Source organism: Pongo abelii, chromosome 7 (assembly GCF_028885655.2).
Source record: "Pongo abelii isolate AG06213 chromosome 7, NHGRI_mPonAbe1-v2.0_pri, whole genome shotgun sequence".
NCBI classification, from domain to species: Eukaryota; Metazoa; Chordata; class Mammalia; order Primates; family Hominidae; genus Pongo; species Pongo abelii.
This window is the reverse complement of record NC_071992.2, coordinates 35,706,505-35,730,332: the sequence shown is the minus strand read 5'-3', so window position 1 is coordinate 35,730,332 and position 23,828 is coordinate 35,706,505. Positions and strand designations below refer to the sequence as shown.

General features: G+C 37.6%; 2 long non-coding RNA genes across 3 annotated transcripts; one reads left to right on the top strand and one right to left on the bottom strand.

The window, feature by feature from the left end:
• Window positions 1-403: 403 nt before the first annotated feature.
• LOC129060953 (uncharacterized) lies at window positions 404-5,211 on the bottom strand. Its single transcript, XR_008527861.2, has 3 exons — window positions 5,002-5,211; window positions 1,328-1,705; window positions 404-916 (listed from the first exon to the last, which is right to left on the bottom strand). It is a non-coding gene; the product is annotated as an uncharacterized LOC129060953 (long non-coding RNA).
• An 11-nt stretch (window positions 5,212-5,222) lies between these two features.
• On the top strand, window positions 5,223-20,623 carry LOC129060952 (uncharacterized). 2 transcript variants are annotated; one of them, XR_008527860.2, is made up of 4 exons: window positions 5,250-5,476; window positions 5,818-5,982; window positions 7,194-7,315; window positions 20,278-20,618. It is a non-coding gene; the product is annotated as an uncharacterized LOC129060952 (long non-coding RNA). The 2 variants fall into 2 exon arrangements; XR_010141088.1 differs by lacking the exon at window positions 5,818-5,982 and having other exon boundaries at window positions 5,223-5,476; window positions 20,278-20,623.
• The last annotated feature ends 3,205 nt before the right edge of the window (window positions 20,624-23,828 follow it).

The window sequence follows — 23,828 nt, the reverse complement described above, 5'->3', positions numbered from 1 at the left end:
TAGACCACTACACAACCATAAAAAAGAACAATATCATATCTTTTGCAACAACATGGAGGAAGCTGGAGGCCATCATCCTAAGCGAATTAATGCAGAAACAGAAAACCAAATACCACATGTTCTCACTTATAAGTAGGAGCTAAACAGTGGGTATTCATGGACATAAAGATGGCAGCAATAGACACTGGACCTCCTAGAGAAGGGAAGGAGAGAGGGGAGCAAGGGTTGAAAAACTACCTCTTGGGTACTATGATCAGTACCTGGATGAAGGGATCAATCATACCTCAAACCTCAGATTCATACAATATACCCAGGTATTAAACCTGCACATGTATCTTCTGAATCTAAAATAAAAGCTGAAATTACTTAATAACAAAACCAAAAAAATGCAGCTTTTCCATTCTGAAAAGTTTTATTAAATTATTTCCTTGATGTCTCCTCCCATTGTCTCTTTTATTTCATTCTAACATTGTCAAATTAAGAGTCAGGGCTCTTAAATTGAGTCTCCCCTCCAGTTTTATACCTTTTTGTCATTTCATACTTTCTGGCAGATTTCTTCAACTTTAGCTTCCGACTTTTCACCTGATCTTTTTCTCATTTCTGCTGTATATTTTTGCATTCTGGGAGTTCTGCCTGGTTATCTCATGTTGCCTTTTGTTTATTTGTTGTTGTTGGCTTCTGTTGTTGGTTTTTATTATTCTTGCTTTTGATAAGGCTATCTTATTGTTTTATGGATACAATATCTGCTTTTGTATAATAAACATATGGATTATAGTTATTTTGTTGTTTAGTGTGTTTTGTTTTACTTTTAAATTTTCTATTGCTCTCTATATTGTTTTGTATTGTCGAATTTGCTTTTTTGTATCATGATCCCAGAGGGCAGCTCAAGCTCCAGTCATTACCTCTGCATTCCAGCCTGTAAGACGAGGATGAAGAAGTAAAAGAACAAATCCTACGAACATGTCCCTTAAATCATATACACCTCTTCCATTTACATTCCATTGTTCAGAATTTAGTAACATCATGGCCCCTAGTTGTAAATAAGGCTAAGAAATACAATTTTTTTCTTGTTTTTTTTTTTTTTTTTTTTTTTTTTGAGATGGAGTCTCACTCTGTTGCCCATGCTGGAGTGCAATGATGCAATCTTGGCTCACTGCAACCTCCGCCTCCTGGATTCAAGCAATTCTCCTACCTCAGCCTCCTGAGGAGCTGGGATTACAGGCACATGCCACCACACCCAGCTAATTTTTGTATTTTTAGTAGAGACAACGTTTCACCCTGTTGGCCAAGCTAGTCTTGAACTCCCGACCTCAAGTGATCCACCTACCTCGGCCTCCCAAAGTGCTCAGGTTACAGGCATGAGCCACTGCGCTAGGCCACAAACTTTATTTTATAAGGCCGTGTGCCCAGCTGAAAACTGGGGGTCTAGTTGTATCACAGATGCACCTGACAGCAATAACTTAAGAAATAGGAGTTGCCACATGGAGGTTACATGGAGGCAGGTGCTAGGTGAAAATCCTATATAAACTGCATGCTTTTTACAAGCAGCTGAAATTCTCCTGTCCAGCCTGCTGCCACTGGAGTGTCCTTGTATGTAAGTTCCCCCAAGTAAAACGCTATGCCTCATTTGTTGGCTCTGGGTCTCTTCTTCAGGCTCTTGAACCTGGTGCCATCCCTGTTGAAGCTGATGGGGTCTTGCAGGAAACTAGGATAAGGGAAAAAAGAAAAATAGATCATTGGGAACAACCAGTAAGTAGTCTCCACCTCAACTTTTATTAATTAATGTGAATTATTCCTCCAAAACCCAACTTCCACAGTAATGCTATAACTGATACATAGGCTACTTGATAGCCTATCTATGCCACCTCCACCATAAAGTATTCACTGATGATCATATTGATGATTCTGAACCTGTGAACAACTTCAGTTTGCAAAGATTCAATTTGTTTGTGATACTGAACTTAACTAAGGCAAGAACATAGACAAGAAGGGTTTTGTTTTGGGAAGAATGATTCAACAGGAAGGGTCTTCTATTTAACCCACCATAAACATTAGAGATGATGTAGCCCGCAAGTTATCGAACAGTGGTTTAACTTTGCAGAAATGGATTTTTCTCGCAGATAAAACTCTAGCAGTATATAGTCCAAGATGCAAGGATGACTTCATAACAATATTATGAACCTAGGGACCTATTAATCAGAACTTTTTTCCCAGCGGGTGTCAGGAATCTTCATTTTCACAAGTAACTTGAATAAGTAATTGTGAAGCTGCTGGTCTCTGGAAGAGTGAGAGTGAGAAAAGGAAGGCAGCGCATACCTGGAGCTACTACAAAGATGCTAATATACAAGAATTTGCTTCATCATCTTCAGATTTGTTTCTCTAAGGATGTAGAAACACTTTTGTTTGGGCTATGTGTTTATTTATTTATTTCTCAGGAAAATACCAGCACAGCCTTGAGAGAGCAAGTGCAAACAAGTTACATTGCCCCTAGGGTGCCATTTACCCTCTGCTAAAGCACTGGTCTCCAGACCACACTTTAAGAAACACTGCCTTAAAATAAAAGCATAGTCGTTTAACCTAATCTCATTGAGAACTCTCTGGCCGGGCACAGTGGTTCACGTCTGTAATCCCAGCACTTTGGGAGGCCGAGGAGGATGGATCACCTTATGTCAGGGGTTCGAGACCAGCCTGGCCCACGTGGTGAAACCAAGTCGCTACTAAAAATACAAAATTAGCCAGGCATTGTGGCGGGCACCTGTAATCCAAGCCATCTGGGAGGCTGAGGCAGGAGAGTCACTTGAACCTGGGAGACAGAGGCTACAGTGAGCTGAGATCGCACTACTGCACTCCAGACTGGGCAACACAGTGAGACTCTGTTGAAAGAAAGAAGAAGGAAGGAAGGAAGGGAGAAAGGGAGGGAGGGAAGGAAGGGAGAAAGGGAGGGAGGGAGGGAAGGAAAGAAGGAAGGAAGGAAGGAAGGAAGGAAGGAAGGAAGGAAGGAAGGAAGGAAGGAAGGAAAGAAGGAAGGAAGGAAAGAAGGAAGGAAGGAGACTCTCTGTAAATGATCTCGCCATTGACACTACTGGCTTACTGATTTCTTAATTTTCACAGGGAATGTGTTGTTGGCGGTGGAGTCCCAGGATGGAGGTGAGAGAGTGTCAAGTGACAAGAAGGGGTAAGAGGTAATACTGTAATTTAAAAATTATTTGTGAGCACAAAGAAGAGTCCTTCAGCTAATTAGTTAAAAATAAAGCCATTAAGTTCTCCTTTATACTCCTTCCCTGCAATGCTAGAGATCATTAAACCCCAAGGAACGTCTGACACAACAACGCACCAAACAGCCACACCTGTTTTCATTCTATTTGTGTTTCCATCACTTTCTGGGGAGGAAGAAATCTGTCTAACCTGATGACTCTGAATGGGGCATTCAGCAAATGGTATTTTGCTTCACATCAAGTGATTTCTTCCTAAGAAATCATCCCTGTTACAACAGCAAGACAATTAGAGGAGCAGTGAGAAGGATTTGATTAATACTGCTTCTGATTTTTCCTATTTAACCAGAATGTGGATATTTATGCCAGAACAGTAAAGAAGTTTCGATCCCAAATGGGTGCACAGACACAGTGGTGGTATCTTTTTCAAAATTATTTTTTCACAGATGGGGTGATGGAGTCTTGCTATGTTGCCCAGATTGGAGCACAGTGGCTATTCACAGGCGTGGTAATAGCTTACCACAGCCTTGAATTCCTGGGCTCAAGCAATCCTCCTGCCTCAGCCTCCTGAGTAGTTAGGACTACAGGCATGTACCACCATGCCAAGCTGTTGATATCTTTTAATATGTGTGGTGGTGTATATGTGTGTACATTTTAATTGCTTACTATAAATCAAAAGTAATCAGATGTGTATTTATACATAGTTTCCTCAGTGTTTTGCAGATCTGGGGAAAGTCTTTATCAGAAGAGGATTAATTTTGTTTCATTGCAAGTGGGCATTACATGCATACCCAGAAAGAAGTTATTCGGACAACAGGAGTAACCTATAGACCCTATAGACTTCCCTATTACTCAGCTTTGGTGCCCTTAATGCCAGAATCATGGCCTTAGAACCTCAGCTTGGAGAACTCCTTAGCACTCACACAAGTTAGAATGTATTAAATAAGGCTAAGCATTACTTGCCAAACATAATTCTAATTGTGAATATCCTTTACCATACAGTCTTCTATTCATTGGGAAGCATATTTTTTGATGTTCTGTGTAGTTAAAAAAGCAACACAGAATATCATAAGACATTCCATAGGCAAGTTGGTATCAAAAGATTATTTGCTTTCTTAATATCTCTTTTTTCTCTGTGGCTTCAGCATTACATATTTAATTTGCAAAGAATTTCAAGCAATAAGAAGAAAAAATACGAAGAACCCTAGGAATGAATTCCCTGGAACACCCATGTTTTTATTAATCTGAATCTTAATTATGAGCCAATGCATAGGCACCACATGTAGATTATTTTAATGATTAGGTCTTGAACTTGGAAGTTAACATGTTTCACCACCTGTGCTGTTTAGTACATCACCACCCAACGAGAACAATTTCCATTTAACTAGCTTTCCCTGATCATGTCCCTGATCTTTCTCTCTCAACCCATATGTGCATATGTACACACATGCACACACATACACACACCGCATCTCCTCTAGTTTCCCAATTATGCATTTTCTTCCACCTGGTCTCTAATCTCTCACCACCTGTAATTCTATAATACATGCACATCGACTCCTGAACATAGAACAGATAGATTCTGGGTAGGCCTTATGGAAAGCAGTCCCATTTCTGTATAGTCATATCTTACTGTATACGCACAGGGATATTTACAGTTCTACACAAAGTAATTTGTTGTGGAATATCACAATTATCCTCAAACAAGTGCAAAAAAAATGTAATACACAAAATATAAGATCCTGGCTTGTTTTAGTTATCTATCATTGTGCAACAATCATCCCAACACTTGCTTTTTAAAAAGTGACTTAATTTTCATGATCCTGTAAGTTTACAGGGTTGTTCTTCTGGCGTTTTCTCTAGGGACTATGCATGTTGCTGCATTCAGCTGGCAAGACAGCTAACAGTCAGGCTCAGCTGAGATAACGGGGATGGTGCAGTTTCCCTCTTGTGACCTTTCCCTCTTGTGACCTTTCATTCCCTCTTGTGTTGACATGGCAACAGCTCAGGGCAACATTCCAAGAGGGAAGCCCTAATAGAGGAATGCTTAACAAGTCCCTATTTGGGCCACATTTGTGATGTCCCATTAACCAAAGCAAGTCAGTGACCAAGGCCAGAGTCAAGGTGGGAGAGGAATACATAAGTGCTTGGATATTGGAAGGTGTGACTTACTGGAAGTCATTACTCTAACAACCTTCCACATGGCCCAATATCATACAGTCATCCAAAGCTATGGGACATGGACTCTTCATATGAAGGATGAGGTATCTGAATACAAACAATCTAAAAATACTTTTATTTATGTGTGTTCTGTAGGGAATGATTTACCTTGAAGACAGGCTCAATAAATGAAAAACATTCCTGGGTTATTCAAAACAATTGATAACCTCTTTAACACAAGACATGCATACTTCCTACCATGAACAAAAATCAGAGAGAACAGGAAAAATGTGACTGAGTCACTTCAGGGTGGATTCCTTTCTCTTTTCAGCTGACATTTCCTGTGCATATGTGCTCCTGTGACCATGTATCAACAAGTCCAACTCAATGTAGACTAGTATTAGATTAGCAAGTGTCTTGCTCTAATTTTTTTCTCTATATCCAGTGTCCTTACCCTGGAGTGTGGGACAAGTTGTTATTGAGAAGGAGAACCTCTGAGGACAAGAAAAACAGGCTAATGAAGCTCCAGTTTTTCAGGAAAGAGGAAACTAAGTAACCCTGAGAGAATCAAGCAATCTAGTGGTATCTGGGGGAGCTCTTCGAGAAGCAGGTGGGCATCTTATTAGATGATGTCTGCCTGAGTTGTTCCTCAAGAGGTGTGTGTAAATTGCTTTGCACTTCTCTGTCCCTTTTGGTTGTTCCCTGAGGACCAAGGGAAGTTCCATGGTCTCATAAGTTACTTGAATTTTATTCAAAAAAATAAACCTCATAAATAGAACCAAACACCTTCATTTTTATGCACATGTGGACATTCCTTTTAAAATTTTTAATACTAACCCCAGGAGGGGAAGTTTTCCTTGACTACATTTTTTAGGTTACCTCATTAACAGGCTCCCTGCCATGACCTTCTTTGCAAGTCATACAGAACACTGCTGTAGCTGTTCTGTAAAACCAAAATCCTCCAGCTCTAGAGAGGGGACACCGAGGAGAACTGCCATGAATATATTTCAGTTGAAAGTTCCAGGAAACTGCTTGAAGGACCAAAACTTTCCTGCCTGCCAAATCTCAGAACCCAAACACAAGCCACTAGAGCCAGGAGTTTGGTCTTAAAATCTGTTTTAATGGACTGGGCAATCTAATCTTATAACTAGATCCTATTCACTATTAATTATTAAAATAAAGTTAGGCTCCTTTAGGGGCATAAACACCTTCTATGGTATGAGACTAAATCTCTGTATCAATAAGAAAACCAGATTGGAATGGAAAATTCTCAGGTGGTCCAGACCACCAAGGATAACTTTGTTGGGCTTTGAGGTTTGGCATTATAGGAACTAAGGTGAATCAATCCAGCCAAATATTTTAGCCCTCCAATACCAATTATGGTGTATGGAGCCAAAGCTAGAAAATGCCCTGAATGAGTATCTAATCTATATATACCTAAGCCTCATAATATTTATTGGAGTCCTTGCTGTCCGTCCATGCCTATCCCAGCCATGCCAAAGTATAGCTGCTAAAGACCTGAAAGCTATTGTCTCATACAATCTGGGCTCAGAAACAGCGACAAGTTCAGGCCATAGGTCTCCATTCTTACTTCCTACTCACTTGTAAATACACTGTAATCTGGCTTCTGCCTTTATCACTTCTCCTTGGCAGCTCTCCCTAAATGAATTACAAAATTCGAAGATGGTCTTCATCTTCTTTGAGCTCTCAGCTGATCATTATTCTCTTTTTCTTTTGGTTTTATAATGTTTTTTAATTAGCATATAATTTTTGTATTTAATAATATAGAATATCATCCATCTCCCACTTCTTTTGTCCCAGTCTCCCTCTGATGCTCCTTTTCTGAAGAACCCAACAGGAAGCCAGTCAACAAAAAACACCTGGGAATTGCAAAGTCCCAGCCCCAGCATCAGAAAGTAAAGCATAAAAGAATGAACTTGGAGGTGAGGCACATTAGCTTAATAACCCGTAAAAAAGGCAAATTTGTGTTATGATGGGCTTTTTAAGTATCTATTTGGTAGAAATCACAGATACAACAATCTAGGCCAAGAGTTTTCCTCGTGAATAACAGTAGACTTAAGTTTGTTTATAATCATAAAAATTCATACTTAATTCTTGTGTCTTGTCAGTTTTGACAAGTTGTATTTTTCAAAATATTAACTATTTATTTTAAAATATTTATTTATAACCTCATATCTTCATATTATTTTTAATGACTCTCAAATATATAGCAATGTCCTTTTTTTCATTCTTGACATTATCAGTTTTCTATTTTTTTCTTTTTATCCTTAATTGGTCTTCCCAGAATTATATTGATTTATTGATATTTTCAAGGAAGCAATTTATTCATTTGATTCTGATGGTATACTCTTTTGTATGATTTGGCTAATTTTATTAATTCCTACCCTTATCTTTATTTTACTTTCTATGGGCTTAATTTATTGTTTTTTCTAACTTCTTTACATAAAGACATACTCATTTGTTTTTAGCTTTTCTATATATACATGCACACACACACATACACACATACATACATGTAATCTACATACCTCCCTTAAACAGAATTTTAGCTATACCTCACACATTTTTATCTCTTACATATTCATCCTCTGTCAACTCAGAATATTTTCTCATTTTTATTGTGATTCTTGTTTGATCCAGGAATTACTTAGATGTTTACTTTATAATTTGAAAATATTTGAGACTTTTTCACTTACATTTTGCTGTTGATGTCTAGCTTAAGTTTTGCAGCTTGTGTGTAACTGAAAAAATCGAAAATAGAAAAAAATATTGTTGTGCAGTGTTCTACAGTGTAAACTAAGCCAGTGTAATAATAATCTGTTAAATTTCACAGCTTCACTGACATTTTGTTTTTCTACTTGGTTTATCAGTTATTGAGGGAAGTGTATTAAAATCTCCTACTGTCTCCTATAGTGATAAATTTATTTATTCTTTTAGTTCTATCAACTTTTGCTTAATTCACCTTACTGTATATATTATTACTGATACAAGTTTAGAATTATTATACATTTCTAGTGGAATGCTTCCTTTATTATCATGAAATGTTCCACTTTATATCTAGTAATGCTTTCAGCCTTACTGCTGTTTTTTCCAAGATAATATATCATTTTTCTCTGTCTGTTTTATGATCTTGTCTTTTGTTTTCAGCAGTTTCCGTGTGGTGTGTGTATGACTACCTGTGATTTTCTTTGCATTTATCCTGCTTGTATTTGTTGCTTGATGTCTTTAATTTTTGAGAAATTTTTGGCTGTTCTCTCTTCAAAGATTGCTTCTGACTGATTTCTTTCTTTTTCTGGGAATTTACACGTATGTTAGAAGTTTTCACCTTGTCCCATATACCTCTTATGTCTTTTCTGTATTTTCTTTCTTTTATCTCTCCTACTTTTCAGTTGTCAACCTTTCAGCCATTGCTTTTGATGTGGCAAATGCTTTGAGGGGAGCCTTAATATCATGTGTGATTCCTCTCTCAGGGCTTTCCTCCTATCTAGGATCTAGGGTTTACAAGTCCTTAATGTCTCAATGGCTCTCCACGATTTTCAAACAGATTAATTTTAATTTTTTCTGACTTTTCTAGTTCTTGGCAGGAGGGTTAGATGAAACAACATAGTTTGTCATTCTATCGTACTATTATGTTATATTTTCATTATTTTTCAGATTTAAGTATTTTGAGTTTTCATCAAAATTTTTCTACGACATATAAGTTGTTTAGAAGAGTGTTTCTCAAAAATATAGAAATTAAGTCCATATATATATGGTCAACTGACATTAACAAGAGTACTAAGACCATTGAAAGGGGAAAGAAAAGTCTTCTCAACAAATGCTACTAGGACGAGTGAATATCCACAACAGAAGAATGAAATGACATATAAGTTGTTTAGAAGAGTGTTTCTCAAAAATATAAAAATTAAATCCATATGTATATGGTCAACTGACATCAACAAGAGTACTAAGACCATCGAAAGGGGAAAGAAAAATCTTCTCAACAAATGCTACTAGGATGAGTGTATATCCACAACAAAAGAATGAAATTAGACCCTTACTTCATATCATATACAAAAATTGGCTCAAAATGGATCAAAGACCTAAATATTAAGAGCTAAAACTATAAAACTCTTATAAATCTTCAAAAAAAAGTATAAATCTTCATACAGATTTGGCAATGGATTCTTAGATATGACACAAAAAGCATAAGCAACAAAAGAAAAAAATGAATCAGACTTTATTAAAAGTAAACACTTTTATGTACCAAAGGACACCACCAAAAGAATGAAAATGCAACCCACAGTATGGGAAAAATATTTGCAAATCATATATCTGTTAAGAGTATAGCATCCAGAATCTTAAAGAACTCTTACAACTTAACAGCAAAAAGACAACCCAATTAAAAAATGGACAAAGATCTTGAATAGATATTTCTCCAAAGAAAATATACTAATGATGGGCTGGGAGCAGTGGCTCACGCCTGTAATCCCAGCACTTTGGGAGGCTGAGATGGGTGGATCACGAGGTCAGGAGTTCAAGGCCAGCCTGGCCAAGATGCTGAAACCTCGTCTCTACTAAAAACACAAAAATTAGCCAGGCGTAGTGGCACGTGCCTGTAATCCCAGCTACTTGGGAGGCTGAAGCAAGAGAATCGCTTGAACCTGGCAGCAGAGGTTGCAGTGAGCCGAGATCATGCCACTGCACTACAGCCTGGGCAACAGAGCAAGACTCCATCTCAAAAAATAAAATAAAAATAAAAAATAAAATAACGAAAATATACTAACGATCAATAAGCACATGAAAAAAATGATTCCTATCATCAGACATTAGAAAAATTCAAATCAAAATCACAATGACATAGCATATACTACTTCATACCCACTGGGATGATTATATTTTTAATGTAAAATCATATTGACAAGGATGTGGAGAAATTGGAACCTACATACATTACTGGTGGGAATGTAAAATGGTGCAGTCACTTAAAAAAAAATGTGGTGGCTTCTCAAAAAGTTAAACATAGAATTATCACGTGACCCAGCAATTCTGCTCTTAGGTATTTGCCTAAAAGAAATGAAAACATATGTTCACATTAAAACTTAATGTATAACTGTTCATAGCAGCATTATTTGTAATTGCTAAAAAGTAGAAACAACTCAAATGTTCATCAACTGATGAATGGATAAATAACACATGGCATAGTCATACAATGGAACATTATTCTGCAACAAAAGAAAAAATTACTGATATGTGCTAGTACCTGGATCGACCTTGAAAACATTATGCTAAGAGATAGAAGCCAGGCACAAAAGGCCACACCTGGCATAATTCCATTCATGTGAATGTCCAGAATAGAAAAACCTATAGAGACAGAAAGTAGACTAGTGGCTTCCAGGGACTGGGGTTGGGGAGGAGTGGAGAATAATTGTTAATGGATATGGAGTCTCTTTGGTGGAGGTAATGAAAATGTTCTGTAATTAGATATTGATGAAGGCTGGGCAACTGTGAATGTATTGTAATTATTAAACTATACACTTTAGCCTGGTTAAAATGGTGAATTTTACGGTATGTTAGTTTTACCTCTAAAACAAAAAAATTTAATAAATATATGGATTGGATTTTTGCTATAAATTAAACTGTGATCAGAGAATGTGGTCTCTAGAATATTAAATCATTGAAATTTGCTGAGCCTTGCTTTGTGGTTTAATATATGGTCAATTTTTATAAATATTTCATGTGTGCTTAGGAAGAATGCATGCTTTATAATTATTGCAAGCAGAGTTCTATATATGTCCAATGTATAAAGCATGTTAATTTTGTCATTGATCTATTTTACTTCTACACTAATAATTTGTTTCTTTGATCTATTAATAAGGGGAAAGACATGTCAAAATTTCTTATTTGGGTGGTGTATTTGTTAATTTCTCCCTGAAGTTCTATCAAGTTTTGCTTTATACGTTATTGACTAGATTATTAGTTAGACGCAAGTTTAGAACTATTATATTATCCTAATAAATTAAACTTTTAATCATTATGTAATAAACACCGTTATACTTCTCATACTTTTTATCCAAAAGTCAGCTTTTCACTAAACTCAGTTTCGGTTACCTTTGGTTTGGATTTGCCTATATTTTTCCTTTCCTTTATTTTCAACCTGATCATGGATTTTCATGCTTTAGGTTGTATTTAAAAGATTAGATGGCTGCCTTTATTTTTGCTCTTAATCAAATTTGACAAACTGCATTTTAATCATCAAATGTGGTTCTTTTTAATTTACTGTGATCACAGATATATTTGGACTTGGTTTTATCTCATTTTTTGCTTTTGATTTTTTTCTGTCTTTTTGTTCTCTTCACTTTCTTTGTATAGATTTTTCTTGTTTGAATAATTCTTTATTCCATATTTTTCTCTACCTGTTTGGAAATTATGTACTCTATTTCTATTTTTTTAAAAGTTACCTTTGAAATTTAGCATCTATATGTAACAAATCTAAAATTAGGAGTTTTTCTCTCACTCTTATCCATTCAAGAATTCTTAGAACATTTTAAGTCTGATCACCTCAATTCTGGCTTATATACTATTGCTCCTCAGTATTTTAATTGTGTCTTTATTAGCAACAACAAGTTATCTATTATCATTATATAGACATTGCTCACTTATCTACATTTAAAAATTCATTTGCTCACAATTTTATTCTGCATCTTAGGCCTTTTCAAAACAATTTTACTTCCTCCTGAATTATATGTTTCAGAAGTTTCTTTTGTGCAGATCTATTACTGATTAACACTCAGTATGTAGTCAATATTTAATTATATGAAAATCCCTGTATATTACTCCAATTTTTGACATAGAGACAATTCTAGACCAATATTTTTCTCTCTGAATTTAATATATATTTTATTAACATATGCAATTATTCTGACTTCCATTTTTTCAGGTTTTAAAAAAGCCTATTCTAAGTCTTTTGGAGGGGAAAGAAGGTTATAATTTGTCTTTTCTACATGGCTATATCTTAGATCTCTTTGTCATTGATGTTCTGCAGTTGCTCAACCTTATAACTAGGGGTAGATATCTTTTCACTTTATTCTTCTTGGTAAACATTATCTTTCCTGTAACTGTGGCTTATATAGTATCAGTTCTAGAAAATTCTCAAATTTATGCTTTCAAATATTGCCTCTCCTTCAATATTTTTATTTTTTCTTCCTAGGGCTTCAAATACAAGTATGTTAGGCACTCTCATTCTCTTCTCCATATCTATTAACCTCTCTCGTATTTTCCATTGCAGCTTTCTGCGTGACATTCTGAAAGTCTTCAGCTCTGTCTTTCAGTTCACTAATTCTTTCTTCAGCCACATCTACTCTGTTGTTTGGTCCATCCCTTAAGTTTTTTTTTTAAATTGACAATTACATTTTATTTTAAAGTTTATCTGCTTCTTTTTACATCTATATGATTACTTATATGTATTGCCATGATGTTTCTCTTTTTTCCCATTTTAAAAAAATTCTTTAAACATTCATGCATAGTGTGGAAGACAAAATAAAACTTCCATCGCCAATGATGTCCTCATTCAAATCCCCCAGAAACTTTAAATATGCTACCTTACATGGCAAAAGAGACTTTGTAGATGTCACTAAGGATCTTGAAATTGGAGACTATCCTGGATTATCTGGTATTATCTATATTTATATTCCAATATAATCATGAGGGTTCTTATAAGAAGAAGGTAAAAAAGCAAAGTCAGAAAAAAGAAATGTGACAAGGGAGCCAGAAGTTGTAGTCATACACTTAGAAAATGGAGGAGGGAGCCATAAACCAAGAAATGTAAGTAGTCTCTAGAAGCTAGAAGAGGCAAAGAAATTTATTTTCCTCTAAAGCTTCCAGAAGGAACATATCCCATACAACATCTTAATTTCAGACTTCTGAAATCTAGAACTGTAAGAGAATAGATTGGTGGTGTTTTAACTCACTAAGTTTTGCAGTAATATCGTATAGCAGCAACAGAAAGCTAATATGTATAGTTATCTCACATCCACAGATAATAGTTTTATTATCTAAAATCCTTGAGGAATTAAATCTGTTGTTTCTCTCCCTCAAGATGATTTGTGAGCTCATGATGGTTGTTTATTCAGGATTCTCTAGAGAAACACAACCAATGGGATACAATGGGGTATATCTGTGTCTTTGAACACACACACACACATAAGGAGTGTTATTATAGAAATTGGTTCACACAGGTTCTGCATTAGTCTGTTTTCACACTGCTATAAAGAACTGCCTGAGACTGGGTAATTTAAAAGGAAAGAGGTTTAATTGACTCACAGTTCTGCATGACTGGGAAGGCTACAGGAAACTTACAATCATGGCAGAAGGCAAAGGAGAAGTAAGTACGTTATTCACAAGGTGCCAGGAGAGAGAGAGAGAGAGAAGGGGGAAGTTCTAGATACTTATCAAACAACCAGATCTCATGAAAACATACTCACTATCATGAGAATAGCATGGGGGAAACGGCCCCTTTGATCCAATCACCTCTCACCAGGTCCCTCCCTTGACAGGTGGGGATTACAATTTGGATTACAATTCAAGATGAGATTTGGGTGGGGTCATAGCCAAAACATATTAGTTATGGAGTCCAGGAAGTTCTACAATCTGCTGTCTGCAAGTTGAGAACCAGGAAAGCTAGTGGTGTAACTCAGTCCAAGTCTGAAGGCCTGAAAATCAGGAGGCCAATGGTGTAGATCCCAATCTATGTCTGAAAGCCCAAGAACCAGGAGCACTGGTGTCCAAGGGCAGGAGAGGATGGATTTCTCAGCTCAAGCCAGTAAAAAATTTGCCCTTCCTCCACCTTTTTTGTTCTATTTGGGCCCCTAAAAGCTTGGATGATTCCTGCTCACATGAGTGAATGCGGATCTTCTTTACTTCATCTACTGATTGAAATGTCAACCTCTTCTGGAGATATCCTCACAGATGTATCCAGATATAATGTTTTACCAACTATCTGGGTATCTTTTAGACCAGTCAAGTTGGGCTAAGGGGGTTAACAATTACAATGGTTGATTTTAACTTGTGGAAAACCTGGAGTCTCCATTGAGAATATATTTCTCTGGATAGTATTTCGTTTTGCTTCTCCTAAAGCCTAAGGTTCTACCTATCTGAGATCATTCCAGTTCATTCCCAATTTCATGGGTTACATCTGGAAGTCTTGAGTTCCATTCCCTCATTTTGTCACCTGCCTGAAGCACTTTTTCTACAAGCATAAGGATATATTAACATTTCTCAGGGAAACATATTTACAAAGAAAAGCTATGCACATTGTGTAAAAGCCCTGCAGGAGATCTCTTTAAATGTGTTCACTGTTCACCGTTTTAGTTTCAGCTTACATTGTTTTATTCTTTTTCTTTTCTTTGAACCTTGAAGATTTCCTCACTTTATGACAGTCCAACTATGGAATAAAACTTTTTTAATGAAAACTCTTATCTTTTTTAATTTGAAGGTACACTCTTGCAAAAAAAAAAAATCTAATATGTCGAAGTTACTGAAGCATAAGTTTCTACACCACCCTTCACAACATTTCCTTGACTTTCAAGACACAACACCTTCCTGCCTCTCCTTCAGCCTCTCTAGCCACTCTGACTGTGCCTACTTTTCAAATTTATTCTTCATTGTCTGGTAAAGAAGTTTTGGAGTGTCTCAAGGATTTGTCATAGAGGCTCTCATTTCTCCCAATATTCTTTTTCATAAATGATCTCATCCACTCAGCTACATCACATTTTCCCTCTTGCATGGAGATGAATATCTAGTATCAATCTGTCAGGCAAAAGAGGCAAATAGTCAAAAGTACCCAAGAAAATATTTCAGGAATTGCTGTACTTGAGACAGACATACCACTCTCAAAAAATTCAACACAGACTATTTTCTACACAGGATTTGAAAGATTGCTGATTTCTTAGTTTATCTCCTAAAAGAATTGGCTATGAGTGTTATGGGATAAAGCATTTAGAATAGGAATTAGACATTACATAATTAAAGGAGGGCCTTATGTGAATTCTGGAAGTGGGTAATTGGAGGATTAGAAAAGAGTTATTGGCCAGGCATGGTGGCTCACGCCTGTAATCCTAGCACTTTGGGAGGCCGAGGCAGGAGGATCATTTGAGGTCAGGAGTTTGAAACCAGCCTGGCCAACATGATGAAACCCTGTCTCTACTAAAAATACAAAAATTAGCCAGGCGTGGTGGCAGGTGCCTATAATCCCCGCTACTCAGTAGGCTGAGGCAGGAGAATCACTTGAACCCAGGTGACGGAGGTTGCAGTGAGCTGAGATTGTGCCATTGCACTACAACCTGGGCAATAGAGTGAGACTCTGTCTAAAAAAAGAAAAAAAAAGTTATTAATTAGTTCTTCTTAAGCAATGGCATAGGTGAGAAAGAGCCTCCAAGGAAATCCAAGAAACCAAATAAGTTAAGCTGCTAAAGTGACAGCAAAGGGGAGCTTGCCTCTGTGGGTCCATGACCCACGGAGAAAGGAATTCTGGAAAAAATAATTTCTAGGTTAATCAAATTGACAATAGAACAATTCAACACAACTTAGAACAGATTCAAATTTAGATTTTAATTGAGAGATTATATATGAATGTTTAATGTCTTTCTCCTCCATTTGATATAAACATCATAAAAACAAGGACTATTTATTCATTATTTCAACAACTATTTATTGAGTACTTACTGTGATCCAAGTGTTTTTCTGAGCAGAGTATACAGCACTGAAGAAAAGAGATAACAATTTATTATTCTCGCATTAGTGGGTTGGAGGTGGGCAATGGACAAAATAATAATGTAATATACATATACAGTAAGCCTTCACTTGTGGTCATCAATAGGTTCTTGGAACTTGCAATAAAATACCATAAAATGTAACCAACTTTCTTTCAACAACATTATAATGATACAACTTTGTACAGAACATTGAACAAAATGATGTTATTCTAGGCCCTCCTGGGTATCATTTTCAAAGCATGGCCAAAAAACCTATAGCTTCTATGCCCTTCTATGTCTTCTGGCTATGGGCTTTACATAAGCTCAAATCAAATTGACATTTATCCCGCAGGATGCTAGATATTTCATGGTTTAAATTCCAGTTTCAACACATTTCTTACATGAAAGACTGCAAAAGTGTGGTGCCCGACAATTTAAATGACAATATTTGGCAGAATTTAATAACTTCATTTTCTATAAATTTGAAAGACTAATGAGCCCCCTTATCGGTAGAAAATGTGAGTTCTCCCAGTCTGGTGGGAGAACTGTCTGGCCATGCCTTGCTCAAATACCCTAAAACAACATTGCCTGTGGCAGCTACCAACAAACGGATGGCAATCTTCTTTATTCTCCACTCCTATCATATGTATGTTCCAGTTGGCTGAAACATAGACTCAGTGTGGTCTACACAAAATAATATTAAGATAGTAGAAATTTCTGGATATGATAAAGAGGGAGGAAATGTACGGAAATGGATTTATCACAAGTGACTTGCTTACCCATCCTAGTAGGGTCAGCAGGCTCTCCTTTCAACACAGTTTTTTTTTTTCCATAGGTTATTGGGGTACAGGTGGTGTTTGGTTACATGAGTAAGTTCTTTAGTGGTGATCTGTGAGATTTTGGTCCACCCATCACCCAAGCAGTATCCACTCCACCCTATTTGTATTCTTTTATCCCTCGCCTCCGATCTCCCTTCACGCCAAGTCCCTGGATTCCCTTGTATCATTCTTATACCTTTGCATCCTTGTAGTTTAGCTCCCACATATCAGTGAGAATATACAATGTTTGGTTTTCCATTCCTGAGTTACTTCACTTAGAATAATAGTCTCCAATCTCATCCAGCTAACTGCAAAGGCCATTAATTCATTCCTTTTTATGGCTGAGTAGCATTCTGTGGTGTGTGTGTGTGTGTGTGTATATATATATATACACCAGAGTTTCTTTATCCACTTGTTGATTGACGGGCATTTGGGTTGGTTCCATGCTTCTAGAGCATTGGGCAGTGAGCCCCTTTTGCTCAGTAATACAACCAGACCTTTCAAAATTATTGCAGTTGTGAATTGTGCTGCTATAAACATGAGTGTGCACATATCTTTTTTGTATAATGACTTCTTTTCCTCTGGGTAGATACCCAATAGTTGGGATTGCTGGATCAAATGGTAGTTCTACTTTCAGTTCTTTAAGAATCTCCACACTGTTTTCTATAGTGGCTATACTAGTTTATATTCCCACCAGCAGTGTAGAAGTGTTCCCTGATCACTGCATCCATGCTAACATCTACTGTTTTTTGACTTTTTTATTATGGCCATCATTGCAGGAGTAAGGTGGTATCACACTGGTTTTGATTTGCATTTCCCTGATCATTAGTGATGTTGAGCATTTTTTCATATGTTTGTTGGCCATTTGTATATCTTCTTTTGAGAATCATCTATTCACCTCAGTTTTGGGAAATACATAGTTGGGAAGCCCTGAGATTCTTGAAAAGTGCTATGTTGGCTTCACTCCATTGGCCACGGATAAGGTTGAGAGATACTGCCATTGTAATGAGCTCTCTTATTTCCATGGAGATGATGGAATTGAGGCCAGGCAGAGGATAAATATCACTACCTAACTGCCAGAAGTAGAGCAGATGTAGTCATCATACCAGGCAGCAAGGTTCATGGTAATCAGAATGCTTTGACACATAGTTTTTTTGGCAGTAGATAACTGATTACAAGGTCCCTAGAGTCCAAATAAATGGCCTATCCTCTAACATCCTAATTGATTTCTATAACTGAACTGAAACTGTAAACCAGGAAAATAGATGATTTGAGACCTTCATCTAATTCCAGAACTAATCATTTCCCAGAGGCACATGAATAAAGAGAAGATTGCCCCATGGAGGAAGGTCCATGCAATATTATGTTTTGTAAATTGTCTGGTCTTCCCCCAAAGGATAGTGCCACCACTTCCTGGAATGACTGTACCCAGGAGAAAAGGGAATGACTGAAACTGTGCCCCAAAGAGTTAAAAAAAAAAAAAAAACTAGTAGAAATTCTTGAGTTTGCAGGATGGCAGATAAGAAAAGAAAAAACTTGCTGAAACACTGAAACTTCTCTCCTTTGTAAGATAACAAAACTGGCTGAAATCAGTTGAAACCACTATAGCTGCATAAGTTTGCACAAAACAAACTTGCTGACATCATAGCCTGAATTTCCATGCTTCATACCAGCTCCCTCCAACTTTACACATGAGACCAAATAAGGAGGCAAGAAGAGATGGCTATACATGCCTGAGGACTTTCTAGACCTCTTTCCTTCCACCAATCACCTGCTAATCCCAGAATCCAGCCCCTAAACCTTTTCTAATAAAATTACTGCCGTGAAACCAGCACAGGGAGATAGATTTGAGCTTGACTCCTGTCTCCTTGTGAGTCGACTTGCAATAAAAAGCTTTTCTTTTCTCAAAAACGCGGTGTCGTAATACAGGCTTCTAGGGCATCGAGCAGTGAGCCCCTTTTGCTCAGTAATACAACCAGACCTTTCAGGGATTATTGGACACTGGTTCAGAGCTATTTTTTATCCCCAAGAATATCCTGATATCTACCAGTGCTTATGTAGGTTGCATAATAAATTTTTGCCTCAGTCTGTTTCATAAAGGGCTCACTTAATATGCAAATCCTTTCTGTGGTTATTTTCCCCAAGAATAGATAGTTGAACTATACATGCTCAGCAACCACTGGAACATCTACATGGGTTTCAACATGGGTTCCTGGCCTATGGCATGATGACTAGTGTACAGGCAGAGCCTAAAGGAGGCCTGTAGAGCCCCATATCCGTATGACGATAGTAAACTGGAACCAAAACCACATTCCTGGGGAGCTGCAGAAATTACCGCTAACGTCAAAAACTTGAAAGACGCAGAAATGATCATTCTTAGCGTCCCCATCTGACTCTTGGATTGGCTTTCACAAAAGACAGAAAGGTCTTGGCTGGACACAGTGGCTCACACCTGTAATCCCAGCAGTTTGGGAGCCCAAGGCAGGCGGATCACTCAAGATCAGGAGTTCAAGACCACCCTGGCCAGCATAGTGAAACCCTGTCTCTACTAAAAAAAACAAAAATTAGCCAGGCACGGTGGCAGGCACCTGTAATCCCAGCTACATGGGAGGCTGAGGCAGGGGAATCGCTTCAACCTGGGAGGTGGAGGTTGCAGTGGGCCGAGATCGCACCACTGCATTCCAGCCTGGGTGACAGAGCAAGACTCCGTTTCAAAAAATATAAAAAATAATAAAAACACAGAAAGGTCTTGAAGAAGAATGGTAAATTATCACAAACTCAATCAGAAAATTAATCTTTTATTCCAGATGTAGTCTCTTTTATATTTAGTTATTTAGTTATTTAGTTAGTTATTTTTGAGATAGGGTCTCACTCTGTTCCCAGGCTGGAGCAGTGGTATGATTATGGCTTACTGCAGTCTCAAACTGCTGAATTCAAGTGATCCTCCTACCCCAGCCTCTCAAGTAGCTGGCACTATAGACATGTGCCACCACACTCAGCTAATTTTTTATTTATGGAGAGAGTTTTGCTATGTTGCCCAGGCTGGTCTTGAACTCCTGGCCTCATGAGATCCTTCCACCTTGGCCTCCCAAAGTGCTGGGATTACAGGTAGGAACCACTGCACTGGCCAGATGTAGTCTTTTTACTAGAGTAAACCAATACATACTGAAGCACCTGGCATGCAGTGCTCATCTCGAAAATGCTTTGTTTTCTAAAGTATGAAGCAGAAATTGTTAGAAGTGGTTTCCTTGCACTTTTCGGTCAGGAGTATAATTTCACTCTGTTGCTTCAAGGCCACATCAGCTATCCAATCTTTGGCTATAATTTTGTTCACAGGGACCTCGGTTGTCTTACCATCTCATAGAATGTCATGCTGGACTGCTCCACTGATTACATAATACTGATAGAACCTGGTGAGCAAGAAGTAGCAGGCTGCCTAAATGCCTTGGCAAGACATAGTTGTAACAGAGGATGGGCAATAAACTCGAAGAAGATTCAACTCGGTGAGCTTTCCGGAAGTCCAGTAGTCTGAGCTGGATATCGTCTCCAAAGTGAAAGACAAGTTGCTCTACCATATACCCCCTATCAGTACAAAAGAGGCCCACAACAAACATATGAAAAAATGCTCAACCTCACTAATAATCAGAGGAATGCAAATAAAACCACAATGAGATACCATCTCACACCAGTCAGAATGGCTATTATTAAAAAGACAAAAAATAGCGGATACTAGCAAGAAAAGGGAACACTTAGACACTGCTGGTGCTAATGTAAATTAGTATAACATATGGAAAACAGTGTAGAGATTTCTCAAAGAACTAACAATAGAGCTACCATCTGATCCAGCAATCCCACTACTGGGTACTATCCAAAGGAAAATCAACTGTTATATCAAAAAGACACCTGCACTTGCATGTTTATCACAGCACTATTCACAATAGCAAAGTCACGGAATCAACCCAAGCATCCATCAACAGTGGATTAGATAAAGAAAATACACCTTACATAATACACCATCACACAGCCATAAAAATTTAATCATGTCTTTTGTAGCAACATGGAGGGAACCAGAGGCCATTATCCTAAGTGAAATAACTCAGAAACAGAAAATCAAATATCACGTGTTCTCACTAGTAAGTGGGAGCTAAACAATGTGTGCATGTGGACCTACAGAGGGAAATAATAGACACTGGGGACTCCAAAAGGGGATAAGGTGGGAGGAGGGTGAGGGTTGAAAAATTACTTATTGGGTACAAGGTTCACTATTCAGTTGATGAATACACTAGAAGCCCAAACCCCATCCCCGCTATGCAATATATCCATATAACAAACCTGCACACGTACCCCCTGAATCTATAAAAATGAAAGCATTTTTTTAAAAATTTAATACAGAAGAGGCCTGATACTTGAGTGAGCCAATTTTGAAATCAACAGACGGCACATTTGAGTGTGTTGCTCTGATTCATTTATCAAGGATGAAACTTTGCACTGGAGTCCAGAATTAAAGAAAGTCTGTAGCTGGTACAGGTTTCAGTGCCAGTGGCTCTGGCACTAGGTCTTATTACCCAGAGGATTCAATGATACTTGTAATACCTATGACAAGTTGGAATAAGGTGAGTAATGTTATTTTGTGAAAAGTCCTACACTGACTTTTTAGGCCTAAGTGACAATGATCTGGGAGTTAAAGATATTTAATCATGATAGAATTAAAGTTCTTTTCATTCACATCCATAGATCCCTTTCGTAAACTTCATACCAATATGACATAGGTTAATGTTTTTAAATTATTTCTGAACTATCCATGACAAATCTCAATCATGCAGAGGTGCCAAGACTTGAGGATTCAGTCTATGTCAATCCCTAGAAATATATAGCGTAAAAAATGGTTTGGCCGGGCGCAGTGGCTCACACCTGTAATCCTAACACTTTGGGAGGCCGAGGCAGGCAGATCACTTGAGGTCAGGAGTTCAAGACCAGCCTGGCCAGCATGGTGAAACCCCATCTCTACTAAAAATACAAAGATTAGCCAGGCATGGTGGCGCATGCCTGTAATCCCAGCTACTCGGGAGGCTGAGACAGGAGAATCGCTTGAACCCGGGAGGCAGAGATTGCAGTGAGCCAAGATTGCACCATTGCACTCCAGCCTGGGGGACAAGAACAAAACTTTATCTCAAAAAAAAAAAAAAAAAAAAAAGGCTTGTTAGATAGCATGAAGACATACAAAAGTAAGAGACAAAAAAAAACAGTATTTTTTTTTTTTTTAAATAGTAGTGATCCGTGAGCTATCAAAAAGAATCTTGGAAGAGTTTCTCTCCCACGTAAACAATCTTCTCAGCCAGGCGCGGTGGCTCATGCCTGTAATCCCAGCACTTTGGGAGGCTGAGGCGGGCAGATCACCTGAGATCAGGAGTTCAAGACCAGCGTGACCAGCATGGAGAAACCCTGTTTCTATTAAAAATACAAAATTAGCCAGGTGTGGTGGCAGGCACCTGTAATCCCAGCTACTCGGGAGGCTAAGGAAGGAGAATCGCTTGAACCCGGGAGACAGAGGTTGCAGTGAGCCGAGATTGTGCTACTACTGCACTCCACCCTGGGCATCAAGAGCAAAACTCCATCTCTAAATAAATAAATAAATAAAAACAATCTTCTCTAATTCTCATTCTATAATTAAGGTTTTTCTCTTGCACCCTGGGGGATTCTGTAACATCAACAGGCCAAAGCAAAAAAGCAAAGCCAAAAAAAGTCTCTTAAAGTTTTGAAGGTCTTTTTTTTTTTTTCAACTTTTATTTTAGATTTGGGGGTACATGTGCAGGTTTGTTACCTGGGTATACTGCATGATGCTGAGTTTTGGGGGACAAATGATCCTGTCACCCAAGCACTGAGCATATTACCCAACTGCTTTTTAATACTCACCTCCCTCCCTCCCATTAGGAGTCCCCAGTGTCTGTTGTTGCCATCTTTATGTTCATGAGTACCCAATGTTTAGCTCCCGCTTTTAAGTGAGGACATACAGTATTTTGTTTTCTGTTCCTGTGTTAATTCGCTTAGGATAATGGCCTCCAGCTGCATTCATGTTCCTACAAAGAACATGATTTCATTCTTTTCTATGACTACAAAGCATTCCATTGTGCATGCACCCCATTTTCTTTATCCAATCCACTGTTGATGGGTACCTAGGTTGATTCCATGACTTTGCTATTTGATGGTCTTCTAAGAAAAAGATGATGAGAAGAAATGCCTTGAGAGATGTAACATCTACAGTCTGTATACAGTTTTTCTCTGTAAAGTTCTCTTTAACCACAAGTGAGAATAAAATGACTTATCTTGAGACAAAGACTTAGTAGTCATGGTAAAATTATTTCTGTGTTTCTGAACGCTGGTCAGTCTAGACTTCATCCCTTCTAGTTTCTTAACTCAAATGTAGCTTAAAATCAAGTTTCAGACACAAAATGACATCCCTAAAATACAATGTTTTAACAACCAGAAAAGACTGTTTTCTAGAGTTTTTATATATGATTTCCATAATGGTAATAACAGCAAATAATAAGAGAAAAGTAATTGTAATACTGGTAGTGTGTTTAATGAGATTTATTTAATGGGTAGGGCCTTAAATAAAGAAATAATAGGTGCACAGAGCACTTAAAGCAGCAATAACTGAAATCTTATTGAAACCATTACTTTGCTCTTAAGAAATATTTTATTTCATGGTTTAAAAATCACACTTTCAAAGGAAATCAAGGAGAAACACTTTTAAAAACTCCGGTTTCTTTTAAGGATGAGTAATATTTTACTTCTCTATTCATAAAAATACTAGAACTCTTTCCCTTTTATAAGGCTATGTGTTACCTCAGTGATGGTGGAACGGACAGCTGGCTAGGTTTGAGTCC